This window comes from Echeneis naucrates, chromosome 2, assembly GCF_900963305.1.
Source record: "Echeneis naucrates chromosome 2, fEcheNa1.1, whole genome shotgun sequence".
Lineage (NCBI taxonomy): Eukaryota > Metazoa > Chordata > Actinopteri > Carangiformes > Echeneidae > Echeneis > Echeneis naucrates.
Window position 1 is genome coordinate 9,086,111 of NC_042512.1, and position 19,004 is coordinate 9,105,114.

General features: G+C 43.6%; 19 non-coding genes across 19 annotated transcripts; 11 read left to right on the forward strand and 8 right to left on the reverse strand.

Moving 5' to 3' along the window:
* Positions 1-75: 75 nt before the first annotated feature.
* trnap-agg (transfer RNA proline (anticodon AGG)) lies at positions 76-147 on the forward strand. The gene has a single exon. It is a non-coding gene; the product is annotated as a tRNA-Pro (tRNA).
* Positions 148-805: 658 nt separating this feature from the next.
* On the forward strand, positions 806-879 carry trnat-agu (transfer RNA threonine (anticodon AGU)). The gene has a single exon. It is a non-coding gene; the product is annotated as a tRNA-Thr (tRNA).
* A 468-nt stretch (positions 880-1,347) lies between these two features.
* Positions 1,348-1,419, forward strand: trnag-ucc (transfer RNA glycine (anticodon UCC)). Its single transcript has one exon. It is a non-coding gene; the product is annotated as a tRNA-Gly (tRNA).
* Positions 1,420-2,287: 868 nt separating this feature from the next.
* trnap-agg (transfer RNA proline (anticodon AGG)) lies at positions 2,288-2,359 on the reverse strand. Its single transcript has one exon. It is a non-coding gene; the product is annotated as a tRNA-Pro (tRNA).
* Positions 2,360-2,909: 550 nt separating this feature from the next.
* On the forward strand, positions 2,910-3,100 carry LOC115058083 (U2 spliceosomal RNA). The gene has a single exon (XR_003842022.1). It is a non-coding gene; the product is annotated as a U2 spliceosomal RNA (small nuclear RNA).
* A 5,188-nt stretch (positions 3,101-8,288) lies between these two features.
* On the forward strand, positions 8,289-8,399 carry trnal-uaa (transfer RNA leucine (anticodon UAA)). Its single transcript has 2 exons — positions 8,289-8,326; positions 8,354-8,399. It is a non-coding gene; the product is annotated as a tRNA-Leu (tRNA).
* A 529-nt stretch (positions 8,400-8,928) lies between these two features.
* Positions 8,929-9,010, forward strand: trnas-aga (transfer RNA serine (anticodon AGA)). The gene has a single exon. It is a non-coding gene; the product is annotated as a tRNA-Ser (tRNA).
* Positions 9,011-9,481: 471 nt separating this feature from the next.
* Positions 9,482-9,563, forward strand: trnal-uag (transfer RNA leucine (anticodon UAG)). Its single transcript has one exon. It is a non-coding gene; the product is annotated as a tRNA-Leu (tRNA).
* Positions 9,564-10,445: 882 nt separating this feature from the next.
* trnap-cgg (transfer RNA proline (anticodon CGG)) lies at positions 10,446-10,517 on the reverse strand. Its single transcript has one exon. It is a non-coding gene; the product is annotated as a tRNA-Pro (tRNA).
* A 2,622-nt stretch (positions 10,518-13,139) lies between these two features.
* trnai-uau (transfer RNA isoleucine (anticodon UAU)) lies at positions 13,140-13,233 on the reverse strand. The gene is made up of 2 exons: positions 13,196-13,233; positions 13,140-13,175 (listed from the first exon to the last, which is right to left on the reverse strand). It is a non-coding gene; the product is annotated as a tRNA-Ile (tRNA).
* A 275-nt stretch (positions 13,234-13,508) lies between these two features.
* On the reverse strand, positions 13,509-13,580 carry trnaa-ugc (transfer RNA alanine (anticodon UGC)). Its single transcript has one exon. It is a non-coding gene; the product is annotated as a tRNA-Ala (tRNA).
* A 93-nt stretch (positions 13,581-13,673) lies between these two features.
* trnap-agg (transfer RNA proline (anticodon AGG)) lies at positions 13,674-13,745 on the forward strand. Its single transcript has one exon. It is a non-coding gene; the product is annotated as a tRNA-Pro (tRNA).
* A 328-nt stretch (positions 13,746-14,073) lies between these two features.
* trnaf-gaa (transfer RNA phenylalanine (anticodon GAA)) lies at positions 14,074-14,146 on the forward strand. Its single transcript has one exon. It is a non-coding gene; the product is annotated as a tRNA-Phe (tRNA).
* Positions 14,147-15,077: 931 nt separating this feature from the next.
* trnaw-cca (transfer RNA tryptophan (anticodon CCA)) lies at positions 15,078-15,149 on the forward strand. The gene has a single exon. It is a non-coding gene; the product is annotated as a tRNA-Trp (tRNA).
* Positions 15,150-15,492: 343 nt separating this feature from the next.
* trnae-cuc (transfer RNA glutamic acid (anticodon CUC)) lies at positions 15,493-15,564 on the reverse strand. Its single transcript has one exon. It is a non-coding gene; the product is annotated as a tRNA-Glu (tRNA).
* A 178-nt stretch (positions 15,565-15,742) lies between these two features.
* Positions 15,743-15,816, forward strand: trnat-ugu (transfer RNA threonine (anticodon UGU)). Its single transcript has one exon. It is a non-coding gene; the product is annotated as a tRNA-Thr (tRNA).
* Positions 15,817-16,011: 195 nt separating this feature from the next.
* trnas-gcu (transfer RNA serine (anticodon GCU)) lies at positions 16,012-16,093 on the reverse strand. Its single transcript has one exon. It is a non-coding gene; the product is annotated as a tRNA-Ser (tRNA).
* A 1,077-nt stretch (positions 16,094-17,170) lies between these two features.
* On the reverse strand, positions 17,171-17,252 carry trnal-uag (transfer RNA leucine (anticodon UAG)). Its single transcript has one exon. It is a non-coding gene; the product is annotated as a tRNA-Leu (tRNA).
* Positions 17,253-17,763: 511 nt separating this feature from the next.
* On the reverse strand, positions 17,764-17,836 carry trnak-uuu (transfer RNA lysine (anticodon UUU)). Its single transcript has one exon. It is a non-coding gene; the product is annotated as a tRNA-Lys (tRNA).
* Positions 17,837-19,004: the final 1,168 nt, after the last annotated feature.

Consider the following 19,004-nt stretch of genomic DNA (forward strand, 5'->3'; position numbering starts at 1 on the left):
CCACCTGAAACATTACGGTCTTCCTGTATGATAAATGTGCTATGCTACATGATGATTGCCAAACACACGCCACATGGCTCGTTGGTCTAGGGGTATGATTCTCGCTTAGGGTGCGAGAGGTCCTGGGTTCAAATCCCGGAGGAGCCCATCTGTTGACCTTCAGTCATTAGTGGTGTGAACTTTTACACTATGGAGCTGTGTGAGTTTTTCTGTCTGGTTGTTAGTTGCAGTATCTTGGCAACTGAAGCAAGAGCAATGGTAATTTTGTGGAATCCTCACTGACAGATCAAATGGGAAATGACTGTACGAGCCAATGAAGCTGAACAGAGAGGCGATCCCTGATCATCACCTCACATAAGAAGCATGTCACATGTTTTTCCAACACGTTCTCACTCTCTATTGTAGAGGAAGGAAACACAAATGGGAAAAAACACTCAGTCACACTCATGGAGCCTAAATCAAATGAACATCAGATTGAGACAGGAAACCTCAAAGGTTTGGAGGAGAGAAGAGTATGTGACCATGACTGTCCTGTGAGCTTCATTCACAATATGACATGTCCTCTACCACTGAGCTACATCCTCTTTGGACCTTTACTGAACCACAGAGGCTCTGAGCTACTGCAGCAGGTGAAAAGAGAAACTGTTTCATGAAGCCTCCTCTCTGCTCAGGGTTGGATCACTGTTTTGGGTGGAGTGGAGTGACTGTTACTTATAGTCACTATCCCACAAAATCAGAGTCATGATGGTCAGCTACTTATGTTGGAATATTTTAAGATCCTCTGTACATTTCTGTACATCAGAGTGGTGCTGTGGCTTAGTTGGTCAAAGCGCCTGTCTAGTAAACAGGAGATCCTGGATTCAAATCCCAGCAGCACCTATTTTAAGGTTGTTGAGATAAACTCATCTAACTTCTTCTGCAGGATTTCCATTAAAACTCTCTGACCAATCGGGTAACTGCAGATTCTTCATGTCTCCCTTTGGAACATCCTGACGTTTTGTGGAAGAGATTAAACCAAACCAGATACTATCCAACAAAAACAGCTGACGACAGTGCTGTGGACTTGAGCCGGTAACACCCACACACAAAGTAACCATTAAAGCCCTGCATGGAGTCATCATGAGCAAACATCAGCTGCTGTTTTCACCCAGGTGGCTGCTACATGGGTTAACCTTGTGACTGTGGAGTTGTCAGCGAAAAGGCTTTTCTGTTACGGATTCCTGAATTACTTCAAGGACTCTGCAGCTGGCCAGTATGGGGATTAGAAAAAGACAAACAGCTGTCCCAGGTAGGAGGCTCAATAAACTCTGAGTCATACAAAAGGGCTGTGATTTAGCTCCTTCATACGCAATGGTGGTATAGTGGTGAGCATAGCTGCCTTCCAAGCAGTTGACCCGGGTTCGATTCCCGGCCATTGCAGTTTAACTGTGTGTCTACAATTTAACTTTGTATTTTTCACGTTTGTTTTCCTTCAAGAAATCCTGAAATCCTGTAGATCTCAGGCCGATGGTGCCAAAGTCCTCCAGCTACAGACCTGTAACCCGTCCTCACCACAGCTGTACATCTGTTACACCCTGTAGTTGTCTCGGGGAAAGGGAAGCTTATTGTCATATAGTGATGGGATGGCTCCATACTCCAGAACATCCCTGTGAACCCGGTCATACACCTTCACCAGATCAAATCTTGGTGTTCCACATGTCCACTATAATTCCAGTGGATAAGACAAGTCAATCACAATCACAAGTTTTATCAGTTTTTAGGGTGTGGGGGTTAAGAACATCTGAATTAGTTTGAAAGTCACAATTGTTACCTTAACCTTACCTTTAGTTCCACTTCCAGGCCATGGAAGCAACAATGAGAAGTCATTTCCACTGTGTGCTGTGCTGAAACAGCTCAGTTGGTAGAGTCCCTGGTTCAATTCTAGATTTTAGTACCTGTGGTGTGTCTTTTTTAATTAATGAGAGATAAAAAGCTATTTAGGAAATGTCAAGGTGCCAAACAAACCAACAGTTTCTACCAACAGTTAATTGAGGAATCAGTTGAATGAGGACAGATGTGAATTAAAGCAAAACAAATTCATCAGTAAAGATCTTTCCTAAGAGGGCCCTCGCCTCTCTGTTCAGCTTCATTGGCTCGTACAGTCATTTCCCAAATGATCTGTCAGTGAGGATTCCACAAAATTTCCATCGCTCTTGCTTCAGTAACCAAGATACTGCAACTAGCAACAAGACAGAAACCCTCACACAGGGTAACAGTTCGCACCGCTAACGACTGAAAGTCAACAGATGGGCTCGTCCGGGATTTGAACCCCGGACCTCTCGCACCCTAAGCGAGAATCATACCCCTAGACCAACGAGCCATGTGGTGTTTGTTCGGCAATCAACATGTTGCTTTTTTATCATACAGGAAGACCGTAATGTTTAAGGTGGAGTCAGAGACATATTAGAACATAACCCCCTTGTTGGCCCCTCTGTTCCAGGCCTCGTTGGCGCAGTAGGCATTGCGTCAGTCTCATAATCTGAAGGTCGTGAGTTCGAGCCTCACACGGGGCACAGCTTTAGTTAATAATGAGAATTTAGTGGTTGGGTCTAGAAGCTCAGTTCTTTTAACACTCTCTGGTTAACATGTTTCAATGATATCTTTGGACCGTGTATGGACCATTTCACTGCTCCGCGTGGACAAATATGTGAAGTTTTACAGCTGACCAAGAAGAGACATTTTCTTTGCTCTACAACGTAACTTTGTGAAAATAACATGTCTGTGGTTGTTTTCTGATCCCTCCTTCGTTTCTTCATGTCTTCTGTTTGTGTCTCTCTCTCGGAGTGATGTTGTTACTGAAGCCGACTCTGACCCCTCACTGAGCGGGTCGGTGCGGAGAAACACTCCGTTACCTCCGACAGCTGAGCGGTATCGCTTCTCGGCCTTTTGGCTAAGATCAAGTGTAGTATCTGTTCTTATCAGTTTAATATCTGATACGTCCCCTACCCGGGGACCATATATTAAATAGATTTTTGGAACAGGGAGATGGAATAGGGGCTTGCTCCGTCCACTCCACGCATCGACCTGGTATTGCAGCATCTCCAGGAACGGTCCACTCAAATGGATAAGCACGTGCGCGCAAAGATGCACAGAAAGTTTGTTGGTGTTTGGTGGGAGTTTGTTGCTGTTAGACATTCATTTGGTTCCTGTTTTCTGGTCAAGTGATATTTTTATGAGCTCTCTTTGGTACCAGAGCATACCTGTGACCTTACTGTGACCTGTGGATCTCATTTCTGCCAGCCAGAGTCTGTTATGAATGATAAAATCTGAAAACATTCATGGAATACATAGAAAACAGCATCACAGAGTGACAAATATTTTTAGAACTTTATAGCAAAGTATGTCACAATAAGTAGAAAATATGTTGAAAGACTGACGGCATAGGTCTCACTTTGAGCGATGATTTAGAAAATAATGCTCAAATTTTATTCATTTTCACAAAACTATAATGGATCACAGTTTAGTTCTTATAAAAGACTTTGATAAAGTGAGTAACTTACAGGTTTAATCCATTTTCAGTTTCAATTATTTTCATGTTATGCTATGTGATGATTTTAGGCATAATACAACAAATTGTCACATAATTTCTGATACCAATGAAAAATCTAAAAACAACATGTTTCTATAAAGATGAGTTAGTCAAGCAAATATCAACCTTTTTTGTGCCTCTTATTTAAAAACAGAAAAGCAAAAGTAAAAAAAAAAGACCAAATATGTTAGTTTACTTTTGGTCAACCAGTAGAGATCCTGCAGTCAGCTGCTTCGGTCTTTCTCTTTATAGTCGTCACAACCAAACGGTTTCTCTTCTGTATTGACCTCCATGTATACTTTAAGGCTTTTCTCTGGTTTAAATCTTTTCCCATAAACATCACAGCTGAAGGGTTTCACTTGTGTGTGGATCTTCATGTGTCGTTCAACTTCATTCTTTAGTTTAAATGTTTTCCCACAAACATCACAACCGAAGGGTCTCTCTTCTGTGTGGACTGCCATGTGTGTTTTAAGCACTCCCTTTTGTTTAAAGCTTTTCCCACAAACATCACAGCTGAAGGGTTTCACTTCTGTATGGCCTGCCATGTGTTTGTTAAGGGTATCCTTTAGTTTAAATCTTTTCCCACAAACATCACAGCTGAAGGGTCTCTCATCTGTGTGGACAGCCATATGTGGTTTAAGCATTGCCTTTAGTTTAAATCTTTTCCCACAAACATCACAGCTGAAGGGTTTCTCTTCTGTATGGACCGTCATGTGTCTGTTAAGGATTGCCTTTAGTTTAAATCTTTTCCCACAAACATCACAGCTGAAGGGTTTCTCTTCTGTATGGACCGTCATGTGTCTGTTAAGGATTGCCTTTAGTTTAAATCTTTTCCCACAAACATCATAGCTGAAGGGTTTCTCTTCTGTGTGGACCTTCATGTGTTTTTTTAGGATTTCCTTCAGTTTAAATCTTTCCCCAAAAGCATCACAGCTGAAGGGTCTCTCTTTTGTGTGGACCTTCATGTGTTTGTTCAGGATTTTCTTTAATGAAAATCTTTTCCCACAAACATCACAGCGGAAGGGTTTCTCTCTTGTATGTACTACCATGTGTGATTTAAGATAAGCTTGTCGCTTAAACCTTTTGTTATAAAATGAGCAGCCAAACAGTCTCTCTACTGAGTGAACTTGCATGTGCTGTTTCTCCCCTGTGTGGGTCTTCATGTGAATCTTCAGATCCCACTTTTTTTTAAACATTTCCCCACACTCAGAGCAGCTGATGGGTTTTTCATTACTGTCACATTTTCTAACATTTGCATCACCTTCATGTATTTTCACATCTAACTGGGCCACTCTGGTTTCATGATAATCATCTTCACTGATTTCAGTATCAGAGGAGTCTGAGACCTCTTCCTCTGGATCTGGATCTGGTTGAAGAGGACTCTGTGGATCACAGCTCCTGGCCGGTTCATTCATCTCTTCATCCTCACTCTTCACCTGAAACGGCCTCACAGGGTTCCTGGTCTCCTCCAGTCCTGGTACCTGGTCCTCCTCCTGTTCCTGTTTAAGGACTGGACTCTCTGAATCCTCCGGATCCGGACTGGAGGTGAACTCAGTAGGAACCTCTTTTTTCACCATCAGCTGCTGAACATCTGGAGGAAACGATTCAATAATGAATCCTCTTTATTAGCTACAATATGAGCACAGTTATTCCTCCAGCTGCTTCATTCTACATCTGCCAAATACAGTCCTCAGCCTTTCTCACTCATAAAAACAACCGACCCGTTTTGTGGATCAGGACTCGGGGCTGCAGCAGCTCCAGCTGGCTCCTCTGCCGGTCGATCTCCTGCCTGAAGCCCGAAGCCTCCTCCTCATATCCGGCTACCATTCTGTCCACGGCCGCTAAGATCTCCCGGCAGGCGGCGGCGAGTCTGTTGGTGACAAAACCCCGCAGGACTTCTGCTGTGGACATTTTAGCTCCTTCACTTTTCAGCTGAGGGACAAAGACTGCCAGTCCTGTTTGTGTGCAGCAAATATACGGATATTATCAGTATGAGACACTTTATCAAAACATTTCCTATATTATTTTTTTAAACATTGATTCAATGTTTACGCCCTTTGCAATACGCCCTTTAAGGTAACATTTGTGACTTTCTAACTACTTTCTTAACCCTCCACCCTCCATATCATTGATAAAACTTGCTGACTTGTGATTGACTTCTGAAATCACCAACATTACCCCAACAAATAGCACTTACTGCTCTCAGAACACAAGTCTGTGCTCCAGTTGGGGAAACGTTGGTGACAAATGCACTAATTCAGCTGATCTGACGAAATGTATTAATTTTTGTCCAAATTCCAACCAGGACAACCCCAAAGAGAAGCACATGTACAAAAGGAAGTCTTCCGTCTTTTTATTTGAAATGATCATTGTTGCATTCTAAAGTTGTTGTCTTTGTCAGTCAGCACTGCTCCAACAAGTAGCACTTACTGAATTCAACAGTCAAGTCAGTGCTCAAGTTAAGGTAACATTTGTGACTTTCAAACTACTTTCTTAACCCCCAATTGATAAAATTATAAAACTTGTTGTCCTGGTGATTGAATAAAAGACAGAATTGCATTCCTCATTTTTTTTTTGTCCAATTTCCATCCAGGACAACCCCAAAGAGAAGCACTTATGCACAAAGACTTCATGAGTGTCTCTGATTGGAGTGATCCGAGTTAGATCTGAAGAAAACATGGCTCCAAGACTTACTGTTGTTTTTGTCAATTAACACTGAAAGTGGAAAAAGAGACCAATTGAATTGATTAAGTCACATTAAGCTTTCATTTTTACCTCACTTAGGATCTTCTCCTCAAGAGTCTTTGCATTAACTTCCCAGTCGTGTCCAATGGACTCCCTTTCAGGCTTTTACCTGAATTTATCTTATACCTGAATGAAACCACTCCCACAGCTGCCTGTTTACTTTGTTTGGGCGGTTTCAATGGTCAGCACACAGGAAGACTCTGTGGCGCAATGGTAGCGCGTGTGACTCCAGATCAGAAGGTTGTGTATTAAAATCACGTCAGAGTCAGAGCATCTATTCTCTGCACTGTTGGTAAGCACACAGCTGAAATTGCTTCCATGATCTGCAAGTGGAACTAAAGGTGGGCCCCTGTGCCTGCCCTGATAATAGTAACTGATCACCAGTGAGTGCTCTCATCCTTCTAGCTGAGTCTGAACAACAGCACTCAGCTGTGTCATGTTTTAAGGCTGTGCAGATTACAGAGATTCTCAAATATGCTTGGGAACATGTGAAACTTGGTCCATGAAAACAACCAACCATTGTTGGCAGGATTTGAACCTGCGCGGGGAAACCCCAATGGATTTCTAGTCCATCGCAGCACAGCTTCCAACTCTTTTTCCCAGAGTCCATCGAGGGAATTATACTGGAGATGACAAACCTGGAGGGGAAGCGTGTGTTTGGGGACATCTGGAGAGAATTGGACCTGGTAGACCTCCAAACCTACCTGGGAGGTAATCCAGACAAACCAGGTTCAGTCCAAATAGTTCCAGTTTTGTTGTCGCTTCTGTCGGCAGAACTCAAAGGTACCTGGCAGGACCATGATTGTCTTTTGAGCTTCTTTCACAGAGTGCACTCTACTGTGGAGGTCATGACAAAAAAGTGGGAGGAGTCTTTGATCTCTGTGATGTCATTAGAACCTTTGTGACATCACAGAATCAGCATCTCCTTTGATGGTTACTGATGGAACAGGAAAAGGTCAGATCCTGATATAATCTTGTGAATCCACAAGTATGCCTTTCTTTGTTTGTGTACCAACAGCCTGAGCTCTGGTTCTGACTTTGTTTTGATGAACCTCATTATTTATACACAGGAAACATAACACACGTAAAACACAAAGTTAAATTGTAGACACACAGGTAAACTGCGATGGCCGGGAATCGAAGGCAGCTTCCAAGCAGTTGACCCGGGTTCGATTCCTGGCCATTGCAGTTTACCTGTGTGTCTACAATTTAACTTTATGTTTTACGTTTGTTTTCCTTCCTGAGATCCCAAAATCCTGTAGATCTCAGGCCGATGGTGCCAAAGTCCTCCAGCTACAGACCTGTAACCCGTCCTCACCACAGCTGTACATCTGTTACACCCTGTAGTTGTCTTGGGGAAAGGGAAGCTTATTGCCATATAGTGATGGGATGGCTCCATACTCCAGAACATCCCTGTGAACCCGGTCATACACCTTCTCCAGATCAAATCTTCCATGTGTCGACTAAAGTTCCAGTGGATAAGACAAAGCACGTCCCTGGGTGGGCTCAAACCATCATCCTTTCAGTGAACAGCCGAACACATTGATAATTGTGTCACAGAGACAGGTGAGGGACAAATTATGTGATAATTCTGTTTAAACTGCTCTAATTTGTTGCCAGATTGGGCTTCTTTTGATGAAATTGGGTTTCGCAAGATGGAAATTGGGCTGCTTTGGAATACATATGGGGCTTTTTGTTTAAATATTGTGAGCAATGTGACAGAACAAACTGTCCCCTGATGGTCAAAGCACATGGTCCAAATAAAGAAATATCTGATTGATATGAGATCCAGCCAATGATGTCAGTGATGTTAGTGAATTTCCATCTGCTCAACTCAGGTAAAAGTTGTAATACAGGAATGATTATTTGTGGGTGTTTTTGAATTTTTGGATGTCAGATCTTTGTAGTCTATAAAGAAGGATGAGCTAGCATTAACTTTTCTGTTTCCTCATCAGAGACTAGCAGCCGGAGACATGTCAGGATGGCCGAGTGGTCTAAGGCGCCAGACTTAAGTTACGCTACTTCCTGTGAAGCGGGGAATTCTGGTCTCTGAATAGAGGCGTGGGTTCGAACCCCACTCCTGACGACTTTTTGTGGATGAAAAATCTGCATAAAATGGGAATATGATTGCTTGCCAATCAAGGGTTAGGACTGAAAACTCTAAAGCCTGTGGCTCCCTGTGGTAGAAATGGACAGCAGTTGTTGGACTAAATATAACTTGGCTGTTACTGAATCATCTGTACAGGCTGAGTTAGATGTTGTGAACTTAAGTTTAACAGTTTAATGTGCAAAAAGAGAAAAGACAATTGTACAGTTCTTACCTGAGCTCCGGTAAGAAATCCCACCACTGCCAGTTTGTTTCTTGTCAATGAAAACCAATCCACTAAGTCAGGCACTTTTCATCTCCCTGTGAACAAAAGTTACAGTGACAGACGATACCAACACCAGCTGGGCTGAAATGAGAAACATCACAGTCAGCCTTTTCAGACCCAGGTAGGTTTGGAGGTCTACCAGGTCCAATTCTCTCCAGATGTCCCCAAACACACGGTTTGTCATCTCCAGTATAATTCCCTCGATGGACTCTGGGAAAAAGAGTTGGAAGCTGTGCTGGGAGCGTTGTTGTGGCCGAGTGGTTAAGGCGATGGACTAGAAATCCGTTGGGGTTTCCCCGCGCAGGTTCAAATCCTGCCAACAACGGTTAGTTGATTGCACGGACCAAGTTTCACATGTTCCCAAGCATATTTGAGAATCTCTGTAATCTGCACAGCCTTAAAATATGACACAGCTGAGTGCTTTTGTCCGGACTCATCTAAAAGGATGAGAGCACTCACTGATGATCAGTTAGCATTATCAGGGCAGGCAGAGGGGCACACCTTAAGTTCCACTTGCAGATATGAACTGTGGCATGTGTTCATGCAGATGTGAAAGGTCATATCCAACCTCACAAACTCACTGTGGGAATATAGAACCATCCCATCACTATACACCAAGATACAAAGAAGCAGGACTTTGTTTGTGAGGTGAGGTTGGATGCTACACGCTGATTGTTTGTGTGTCCAGGACGTTTCAAGGACATCTTTCTGCCATTCTCTGCTCCAAACATTTCGATGCAACTTTCAGGGGTCAGAAACATGTGGCATTATTGCAGGCAAACTAGGCATGACATGTGGTAGTGTGGCCGAGCGGTCCAAGGTGCTGGATTTAGGCTCCAGTCTCTTCAGAGGCGTGGGTTCGAATCCCACCACTGCCAAGCTTTGCACTCTGAGCTGAGACTGTCCTATCAAAGCTAGCATTAACTTTTCTGTTTCCTCACCAGAGACTGGCAGCTGGACACACGTGTCAGGATGGCTCAGTGGTCTGAGGTAACAGACTCAAGAAAGACTCAGCAGAAAGTTTCAATTCCAACCACATCTCACATCACAAGTCTGTGCTTCAGTTCAGGAAATGTTGATGGCAAATTGGTGAATTTAGCTGATCTCAAGAAACAAATAAAATATTTTGTCAAAATTCCAAACAGGACAACCCCAAAGAGAAACAGTCATGCAGAAAGGAATCAATAGTGTTTCTGACTGGTGTGATCTGAGTTAGGATGACATGGAGGAAGATGATCCCACAGTGCTGGAGGTCCTTCATGCCCCCAGCACATCCACACTGGCGTCCAGCCCTCTGCCTTCTACTTCCTCTTCTGTAGCTGCAGAAGAGTTCAAATCTCGGTGGAACCTGAATCTTACCAGTGAAACACTAAAATTCCTGTTTGTCCACTCTACAGCTACAGGTTGCAGTCTCCCCAGGAGGTGTGGGTTCAAATCCCCCTTCTGACATAAGCTGCTTTTCTTTCATCTCTACTTAACTCCACCTCTGATGCCAAAAACCAGGGGCCTTTACAGCTTCAGTCTAACGCTCTCCCAAGTGAGCTGCGCACGCTAGCATGTTAGCACAGCGGAATTAGCTCAATGGGCAGGCTGCTGGCTTAGTATGTATTAGTATCAATCAGTCTTGTAAACAGAAAATGTTGCATTCAAACCCCAGCAGTGCTTTGCTCTCAGTGGAGTTCCTGCTCATCACTGTGTGGTGTGGTGACCACTTTTCACAGGAGACAAACTTTGGGAAGATATTGGCAACATAACACTAAGGGCTCGTCTGGGATTTGAACCCGGGACCTCTCACACCCGAAGCGAGAATCATACCCCTAGACCAACGAGCCATCAGCTGCAATGACTTAAAGGTCCTGGATCTGAGGGAACCACAGGGAGCACACTGTTGATTTCAGTAAGTGCTACTTGTTGGGGCAGTGCTGACTGACAAACACAACGGGAGGTTTGGGAGCCATTTCTTCTTAGAATCTAACTCTGATCATTTCAATCAGAGACACAGATGATGCTCTTCTGCACAAAATCTTCTCTTGTTGTCCCGGTTGAAATATTGAGAAAAAAATTGTGGGATTGTGTTATGTAACATTAATTCTGTTACAGAATGTAACATGAATTAAATCTGAAGAAAACCATGTTTTCTCTTTGGGGTTGTCCTGGATGGAATTAAAACCAGTTCTGATAAATTTCTTACCACCACAGTTAGCTGCCGTCTCACCATATGCTAAAGGACCACATGAATTTAAGAGGATCGTTGTCTGTTCCTGAAATGAACAATTACCAAGACCACTGAAACCGTCTCAACAACGTAGACAGGTGGGAGTGGTTTCATTCAGACACAACAGGGAAGTGGCTGCAAGACTTTTCTTTTCATGATCTCTTTGGGGGAGATCATGTGTGAGCTATTTAACCCGGATCACTCCAATCAGAGACACTGATGAAGTCTTTGTGCATAAGTGCTTCTCTTTGGGGTTGTCCTGGTTGGAATTTGGACAAAAATGATGAGCAATGCCATTCCTTCTTCATCAATGAGGGTTAAGAAAGTAATTTGAAAGTCACCTTAATTTGAGCACTGACTTGACTGTTGAATTCAGTAAGTGCTACTTGTTGGGGCAGTGCTGACTGACAAAGACAACAACTTCTTCTTAGAATACAATACTGATCATTTCAATTAGAAACACTGATGCCTTTTGTATCAGTGCTTCTCTTTGGGGTTGTCCTGGATGGAATAAAAAAAAAAAAACAGTTTTCTTCAGATCAGCTGAATGAGTCATCAATATTTCCCGAACTGAAGCACCAACTTGTATTCTGAGAGCAGTAAGTGCTATTAGTTGGGGTAATGTTGGTGATTTCAGAAGTCAATCACAAGGACAGCAGGTTCTATCAATTTTGGGGTGGTGGGAGTTAAGAAAGTAATCTAAAAGTCACAAATGTTACCTTAACCTGAGTACTGACTTGACTGTTGAATTCAGTAAGTGCAACTTGTTGGAGCAGTGCTGACTGACAAACACAACGGGAGGTTTGGGAGCAATTTCAAAATCTAACTCTAATCATTTCAATCAGAGACATTGATGATTCAACAACATCTTCTCTTTGGGGTTGTCCTGGTTGGAATATTGAGGAAAAATTAGTTAGCAGGATTAGTTGTGTAATGTATTAATTTGTCATCAGCATTTCCCCAACTGAAGCACAGACTTGTGTTCTGAGAGCAGTAAGTGCTATTAGTTGGGGTAATGTTGGTGATTTCAGAAGTTTTCCTTCCTTTACCCATTTCCCATTAGACTCTTAGAATCTAACTCAGACCACCTCAATCAGAAACGCTGATGAATTCTTTGTGCAAAAGTGCTTCTCTTTGAGGTTGTCCTGGTTAGAATTTCAACAAAATGATTCCCATTTTTAACAGATTTCTTCAGATCAGTTGAAACAACACTGCCCTAATCACTAATCACCAGAGTTAGGTCAGAATTGAAGCTTAATGTGACTTAGCCAATTCAATGAGACATTGATGACTATTTTCTCCATGAATGTTTCTATTCTCTTTGCTCTCTTTTCCCCTTTCATTGTTAAATGGCAAAAACAACAGTAATTCTTGGAGCCATGTTTTCTTCAGATCTAACCCGGATCACTCCAATCAGAGACACTGATGAAGTCTTTGTGCATAAGTGCTTCTCTTTGGGGTTGTCCTGGTTGGAATTTGGACAAAAAAGATGAGGAATGCCATTCCTTCCTTTCTTCAGAGGACAACGGTCACAAATGTTACCTTAACTTGAGCACTAACTTGACTGTTGAATTCAGTAAGTGCTACTTGTTGGGGCAGTGCTGACTGACAAAAACAACTTAGAATGCATCACTGATCATTTCAATTAGAAAGACTGATGACGTCCTTTTGTACAAGTACTTCTCTTTGGGGGTCCCATGAGCAGAGTGGTGCAGCGGAAGTGTGCTGGGCCCATAACCCAGAGGTCGATGGATCGAAACCATCCTCTGCTAATGGCACTTTAGCAACAGCTAGCTGTTCACTATCCAAAGTTTGTTGTATTTGAAGATGACATCATTGCAATCGTAAAAATGCCATACTGAAGCTGCACTAGCTGAAGAGGGAAGATCTTCAGTACAGTATTAACCTTGCTTGTTTTAACTCCCAGCAGTTTTCCTTAGCAGTGGAAGTAAAGCAAATTTCAAATGTTGTTTTAGTGCCGAGTACCCAGTCTGCCTCCTTCGAACTATTCACTGCTTTTTTTCCAAAGCTTAGCTTGCATGCCAGCCCAGGGGAATTAGCTCAAATAGTAGAGCGCTCGCTTAGCATGTGAGAGGTTGTGGGGCTCATCTGCATAGCAGTGAAAATTAGTTCCAGCTTTGTTGTTGCTTCTGTCGGCAGAACTCTGGCATGACTACGTTTGTGTTTTGAGCTTCAACTTTTTGCAACAAGATACCAATCTTCCAAAAGCTCAATCAGCTGCTCCAGGTGAGGCTAGAACTCACAACCTCGGCATCACTCCGCAAGTTACTGTCTTATAAGTACCGCGCGCTAACCGATTGCGCCACTGGAGCCTATGACTTGTCCCTCCTGACACGTTCTGTGAAACAAACAGTAACACCCGAAATGGCTCAGTTGGGAGAATGTTGGACTGAAAATCTAAAGGTCCCTGTAAAAAGCCTGGGTCGACAAACCAAGTTGATAACGTCGTGATACTCGTTATCTCTGGTTGGAGCTTTCGACTGTCGAGCCAGCTCACCCAAACAAAGCCCGGCTCTGTTGAGATACTCGTAAGATCCTCCTCTGCTCTCATCGTAAAAATTGTCTAAGTTTTAAACAAGAGAAGTTGTGGAGATGCCGGGGATTGAACCCAGGGCCTCATACATGCAAAGCATGTGCTCTCCCACTGAGCTACATCCCCTGGATGATGTAGGAGCGTTAGCAGTTAGCCATGTTAATGTCCCATTGTCTGTCAGTCAGCTCATGAGTCAGTCATGAACTCCACAGTCCACATGGCTCGTTGGTCTAGGGGTATGATTCTCGCTTAGGGTGCGAGAGGTCCTGGGTTCAAATCCCGGACGAGCTCATCTGTTGCCTTTCAGTCAATAAGGGTGCCAACTGTTACACTATGGAGCTGTGTGAGGTTTACTGTCTGGTTGTTAGTTGCAGTATCTTGGCAACTGAAGCAAGAGCAATGGTAGCTTTGTGGCTCGTGCTGAGGAGAAGGGATATTGGTGATTGACTGCTTTTCACAGGAGACAAACTTTGGTAGGAGTCATGATGGTCAGCCACTTTGCAATATTTTCAGATCCTCTGTACATCTTGGTACTTCTTTATACTACTTTTGTGGTGCTGACATAACCTGATGTTCTATCTGTCACCATCTTTGCATCCTGCATTACTGAGCTCAGCCAGCCGAAATAGCTCAGTTGGGAGAGCGTTAGACTGAAGATCTAAAGGTCCCTGGTTCAATCCCGGGTTTTGGCATCGGAGGTGGTACCTGAGTGAGGTGCAAGCTCAGGTTTTTTTCTGTGTGTTTTCACATGCAAAAGCAAACTCTGTTTCACTCTGATGTTTCTCAGTTCAGTCCACCTGTTCTTGGTGTCATCTTTCGCTGCCTTCTGTAACTTTTGTTCACAGGGAGACAAAAATGCCTAAATTACGCACCCTGCACAACACAGACTAACCTCAGGGGAACAGACCGCCAGCAAGGGCCCGCCACACACCGGAGAAGCCGGAGCGCCCAGACACTCACACTCTTGGAGGTCTACCAGGTCCAATTCTCTCCAGATGTCCCCAAACACACGCTTCCCCTCCAGGTTTGTCATCTCCAGTATAATTCCCTCAAAAAGAGTTGGAAGCTGTGCTTAAAGCGAGCATTAACTTTTCTGACACACGTGTCAGGATGGCTCAGTGGTCTGAGGTGCCAGACTCAAGATCTTTCCTGCACAAATGGGCCTCGAACATGAAAGACTAATGGTTTCATTATTTCATAGATCAGTGTCACCTATCACTGCTGTGGAGTCTATAATGTGAACTACTAAAGGGAAGAAGCTGCATCACCTGAACAGGGACTTGAACCCTGGACAACATGAAGGATGTTCTGGTTTCTTGTTGTGAATGAAGATGAAGACGAACATAGAACTCCCATCACATCGGATGCCAGGGGAAACATTTGGGGGCATCAGATTTTTACAGAACAGCATCAACAACTAACATGCATACGTCACACTCTCACATTCACTTCAAATGGATGTGTACCTTGCTGCAGTATCTGGACAAGAGAAAAAGAAAAAAAATATTCTCCTTCGAGCCAGATTTGAGCCAGCAACCGAAAGATTTTAATAACCAGCCTCTACAGTCCTTTGTTCTACCAACTGAGCTATCTCAAGGTTGTCACAGTTTCGCAAGTCTGTGCGACTCTGTGGTGCAATGGTAGCGCGTCTGACTCCAGATCAGAAGGTTGCGTGTTCAACTCACGTCAGGGTCAGATCATCTGTTTGCACTTTTGGTAAACGCTCACATACTCTGTGGTGCAGCAAGAAGTGTTTTTCTGATGATCCATTTCATTTCTTCACATCACAGACAATTTTAGAATTCCAGGAGGACTATTGGACTATCATTCACAAGACATTAGAGAACTTCATTCTCTGTTTGTTTTTCCACAGAGGAAGTGAAGTCACACACCACATGATGTTTATCTTTCCTGCTCCTCGTTAATATAGTGGACAGTATCTCTGCCTGTCACACAGAAGACTTCAAACCTTCAAACTACTGATGCACCGATATGAAATTTTTCCCCGATACCGTTATCAATATCTGTTAAAAATATTTTCCCTGACCGGGAATCGAACCCGGGCCGCGGCGGTGAGAGCGCCGAATCCTAGCCACTAGACCATCAGGGAGCGTGCGGACACTGAATGTTGTAGTGTGTGAGATTTTTGATGACTGAAAAGTTCTCCGCCTCAGAACATTTTAAATGCATTTTAATTTTGTGTAGCAGAAGGAAATTTGGTGACCACTTTTCACAGGTGACAAAAATTGTTAAGAATCATAACTCTGCATATACATGTACTTCAGAGTGGTGCTGTGGCTTAGCTGGTCAAAGCACCTGTCTTGTAAAGAGGAGATCCTGGGTTCAAATCCCAGCAGTGCCTTGCGCCTAATGTTAGATGTTATAGATATAACAGACATCAACATGTAGAAATGTTGCTACACCATCCTTGGAAAATGGAAACAACCTGTATTTGTCCATGCTACACGTGTGAAGAAATGCAAATTTTGAGCCTCTGTGCCATCTAATCAGGCAGTCTTTGTGTTTTGTGGACTCACTTTGATGGGCAAATACGTACCGACGAGGATGGGATTCCAACCCACGCGTGCAGAGCACAATGGATTAGCAGTCCATCGCCTTAACCACTCAGCCACCTCGTCCTGTTAATGTTTACCTGAACATGTGGTCTGAAGACGGTCTGGTCTTTAGCCTGAGCAGTGTTTCTGCTTTGAGTGGCCTTTTTTTTTGATGAACGTCTACCACTGATCTACATCTTCTTTGGACCTTTACCTAACCACAGAGGCTCTGAGCTGCTGCAGCAGGTGAAAAGAGAAACCATCTGATTCAAACCTGCGCGGGGAAACCCCAAAGGATTTCTATCCCTCGCCTTAACCACTCGGCCACAACAACCATGCACAGCAATGCTCCTGTGACTCAGCATTTTCCAGCCTGGATAGTTTTCTACTCAAAGGACAGGGCACCTTCTTGTTGTGAGGAAGCACAGCTTTCAACCTTTGTGGAAGTGACACACAATTGTGAGGAGCACAAGCGTTGACTGACACAGACGTGGTTTTAGAGAAAAACTGCAGAGAAACTGGCAGTACTGATGCTGAGCTGCTTAAAGTGTCTGTCTTATAAACAGGACATCCTGCATTCACCCAGCAGTGCTTCACTCTCAGTTGAGTTTGCAGTGCATTTGCAGTGATATTTTTTTTTCACTGCAATTGCAGTGCATTTGCAGTGAACTTTTGCACTGATTTTGCCATGTCAGACGATCTGTGATGTCAGATGATCTATGATGGCAGACGATCTGTGATGTCAGATGATCTATGATGTCAGAAGGTCTGTGATGTCAGATGATTAAAAAGACATTTTATACTGAATTGAACCTTTAATTCTTAATTCTTAATTCTGATTCATTTGACTTTGTCTGTTGTTTCTGCATTGTTGTTCAGTCAGATCAACAGCAGGCTGCCATCCACAGTTCATCACTTTTATTTTCATTCCTTCTTCAAATCTTTATTTTTATCATTTGATATGTTTTGCTGGGTTTCAACTTTTAGCTACAGAAAGAACAAGAGCAGTCGCACCGCTAATAAAAGCAGATTTAGATTATTTTATTTGTATGTCGGTCCCCACTTCAGTAATTCAAAGTAATGGTAGCCACTGGTGGAACACTATATTCATAAGAGCTTTAGATTTAAACACTTCAAGATTATACTGCAGAGTGCAAAGCTTGGCAGTGGTGGGATTCGAACCCACGCCTCTGAAGAGACTGGAGCCTAAATCCAGCGCCTTGGACCGCTCGGCCACACTACCACATGAGAATGGCAGAAAGATGTCCTTGAAACGTCCTGGACACGCAAACAATCAGCATGCAGCATCCAACCTCTCAAACTCTCAAGTCCAGCTTCTTTGTCTCTTGGTGTATAGTGATTATTTAGACACTCAACAGATCCCCCGATGAGCAAGCACTTGGTGCCAGTGGCAAGGAAAAACTTCTTTTAAGAGGCAGAAACCTCGGGCAGAACCAGGCTCAGGGGGGGCGGCCATCTGCCTCGACCTGTTGGGTTGAGAGAGGGAGAGAGAGAGCTGACACTGTCCTATCAAAGCTAGCATTAACTTTTCTGTTTCCTCACCAGAGACTGGCAGCTGGACACACGTGTCAGGATGGCTCAGTGGTCTGAGGTAACAGACTCAAGATCTTTCCTGCACAAATGGGCCTTGAAATGGACATGAAAGACTCATGGTTTCATTATTTCATAGATCAGTGTCACCTATCACTGCTGTGGAGTCAAAAATGTGAACCACTAAAGTGAAGACACTGCATCACCTGAACAGGGACTTGAACCCTGGACCCTCAGATTAAAAGTCTGATGCTCTGCCGACTGAGCTACTCAGGCTTCTGACTGGTGCATAATTCAGATGAAATTAAATTAATTATTTCAGCTTGACTCGCCCAAACAGCCCTGTCCCAGCTAGGGGTTGCAATCGGTCAGCGTGTTCGGCTGTTTTCTGAAAGGTTGGTGGTTCGAGCCCACCCAGGGACGACCTTTGTTTAATTCACTGGTATTATAGTTCACACATGGAAGAACGGAGGATTTTTAAGTTGATGCTCAGTTATCTCCATCTAGTGGACAGATGGTAGAAGTTGATTCCTGAAAAGAGGAAGTGACTTTTCCTCAGGTCAAACTGTTGAAGGAGAACGAGCAGCTTCTTCCTCACTGACTCACTCAACCTCTGTCTCCTGGGTTTGGATTTAGGTCTGGGTCTGGGTCTGGGTCTAAGACCAGGTGGGCCTGCTCAGAGTCTCTGTGTTGGATGTGAGCTGCTGAAATCTCTGAACACCATGACACAGATAATATCAGTCTGATGTGTCATCTGTAATCCAGATGTTGTCAGCAACAAACAGATGTTCCTGACAGAAGCTGCTCTGATTCACTTCAACCAGCACATGAGCCTCTTTCTCAGGAGACACACAGAAAAAATAAGATTTTCTATTCCAACAATATACGTGATGTCCTTGTGTATGAATGAATGTTTCACTGATGCAGATTTTTACAGAACAACATCAACAACCAATAACTCCACAACGAGACTGTGTGACGTCACTGGAGATCAAAGGCATTTCCTGTCTTTCATTGATCTCCAACATGACACAGATGACACACTCTCTCACGTTCGCTTCAAATGGATGAGCGCATGCGCAGAGAGACACACACAGAAATGTCTGACTGGACTGATCATTGTAACTTTGTGTTATTGTTGTATCTGATAAGTTAAGGACCATAAACTTTCTATAAAAGTGGATGTGCTGGCTAAAAAGTACTGAGACTTCCACCTGCAGTCTATCTAATGAGTCAGAGTGTCCTGTCTGCCTGTCACGCAGAGGACAGGGGTTTGATTCCACGACGGGGAAACCACAGGCATTTTTCTCTAATGTCTCATTAACCAGAGTGACAGAAGTGAACTCTCACTGTATCTGACAGGAGGCCCCTGTGGGGCAGCCAGGCATAGCGGCCTCACCTACTTCCTCTTCTGAAGCTGCAGTTGATACTCAGGCTGAAGATG